This window comes from Dama dama, chromosome 21, assembly GCF_033118175.1.
Source record: "Dama dama isolate Ldn47 chromosome 21, ASM3311817v1, whole genome shotgun sequence".
In the NCBI taxonomy this organism is placed as follows: Eukaryota; Metazoa; Chordata; class Mammalia; order Artiodactyla; family Cervidae; genus Dama; species Dama dama.
The window spans coordinates 37,040,842-37,043,273 of record NC_083701.1 but is presented as its reverse complement, the minus strand read 5'-3'; positions in this window follow the sequence as shown (position 1 = coordinate 37,043,273).

Genomic DNA, 2,432 nt, shown 5'->3' with positions numbered 1-2,432 from the left:
CCAGGAACATGCTAGGCCAAAAAACTGATGCAATCTCCCTGGGAGAAGGGGAGGAGGGCCCCCTGAGGACCAGAAAGAAGGTAAGGAAGGAGTCACTCACCATGAGCTGCTCACATTTCTGTTTCCCCCAGATTGCTGTGAGCTGCTGAAACCAGGGAACCGCGTTTTATTCATCTTCCCCTTCCCCGGTCCAATTACCACATCTGGCAAGTGTAGCATCACTAATTGAGGAGGAAGGTAAAACCCAGAGATACAGAGTAAGGGAGGGATTCTGATATCTAAAACCGGGTGGGAGAGGGAAGCTAACACCAGTCGGTTTTGACTTGCCACAGAACAGCAAAGGGACACGACTCCCCTCAATCTACTTGAAGAAAACCACAAACCAAAAATGTACGAAAGTCCATAAGCAGAGGAGGCGGTCTGTGACCTGAAACAGGTTTCGTCTTGCTTCTGCTCATCCCCTGGTGAGCCTGGGCAGTAAAGGACTGTGATGGAAACGAAACCTGCACCCACAGGAGGCAGCACAGAGCTAACATTCTAAGAGATGCGAAACCCAGATCAGTAAGGTAGGGCCTCAGCACTTCCTGCTGGGAACTTCCAGCCTTGGCTTCAGGGTTTACCTCTCACGGGACAACAAAAAGTGCCTAAGTAGCTTTTTGGAAGAATATGAGGAAGCAGTAAATCAGTAGCAATGTGGGAGGGATAAGCTCTGCTGTGATGAAGTGATAACGGATACAGTGGAGTATCCCGAGTGGAAAGTTTTTCATATAAACATCCTGAAAACTTACACTTAGCTAAACCTCATGCCAAAATGTTCTGCAGGTTCCCTCTCGACACATGCTTAAAGCCATGTGCCTGCATTTTAAAGACTAATTCCTAGCCCCACAACTGCTTGGAGAAATCACCTGAAAGCACTTTAAGTGTCAATTTATTATTGAAGGTCTCCTCCCTGGATTCCTGAATATTGTCTCCAACCCAGGCCATCAACAGCAACAAGAACAAAAAGTCTTCTTTTGAGACACTGAGGCCCGTGGGAATAAACCAGTGTTGATCAAGTTAAATGCAGAGCCACTTAGGCACAGAACTTGCAGCTTGCTTTGAAACCCTGAGCCCCATCCCCCGGCAGATCCAGAGCCCTCACCCCCTCCCCTGACCCCCGCTCTGATGCAAGGAGGGCCTGCTTTCGTACAGACTAAGTGGGCTTGAGCAATACTTCTGACATCATCTGCAGAAATGGACTTCCCCTTCACTTCAGGTGCACAACCTCCATCCCTCCTTCCTTCTCATTGTGTGTAAATAGTGATGGGCATGAATTTGAAGAAACCTGCCCTCCTTGATTTTTCTCTTTCCGGTTGTCCCCAGTTGTCCTCACCTCATAGCCCACACCTCAAAGGTAAGACACACCTGGGACACTTTGCTGCAATGCTTGCACCTGCACACATCTCTGCTCCAGCAACAAAATACAAAGAAACGATATGAGACTAAAAATAACTGCCTGCACGTGTAGTTGGGGCAAATTCTGGACCCAAAAGATACAAAGAGCAACCCCCCCAAAAAAAAACCCAACTGAAACTTTTGAAGAGCCTGGAGCCAAAAGCAGTGTCAGGAGCAAAAGCAAAAAAAAAAAAAAAAAAAAAAAATGGCAGCAAGAAACAGAAAATGCTTCCAGAGAAGAGGGAAACCTCACAACTTTTTCTGACTAGGATTCAGAATACTATCTTTCCCTGTCTTCTCATCTAATTTTTCTAGATTTGGGAAATATGAAGTGTCATGAGCAGAGAGGATGAGGCCAGATGGTGGAAGGTCTGGGCAGGCGCCTGGTAGACAAGGGAGGTTGTGTACTTCTTACATTTTCTAGAAGGGAGAGTCTGCTGCTCCAGGGGATTTCCTCCTCCAGAGGATCTTCTCAACCCAGGAATAGAACCCATGTCTCTTGCATCTCCTGCTTTGGCAGGTGGATTCTTTATCACTCAGCCACTTGGGAAATCCAGCCTATGAAATTACCCAGTCCATAAAACTAACAGCACCACCACCCTGCCCCCGACCACCAAAAAAAAGAAAAAACAGCCCCAATACCCCGAGTCCACTCTCACATTCTGAGTCTGCATTCTGCCTGTGGGATGTGTATCTCTCTCAATAAATTTGCTTCTACTTTACTCTTGAATTCTTTCCTGCACATAACCAAGGACCATCACGTGGTGGCCTATCCCAGGAACTTGCCCAAGACCCAGGACATGACCATTCTCTTGCTCCCTCTTCTCCTGCGGCACTGCCAGATGTCAGGAATCTGAGAAGTGACCAGCTCTGAACCCAGTGGCCCAGTGCGGGGGCCTAGAAACCAGACACCGCCTGACTTGGAACCCCTACTCCAGCACTTGGATGAGCTCCCACATTTCTGAGTCTTAATACTCTAATTTGCAAAATGAGACTCA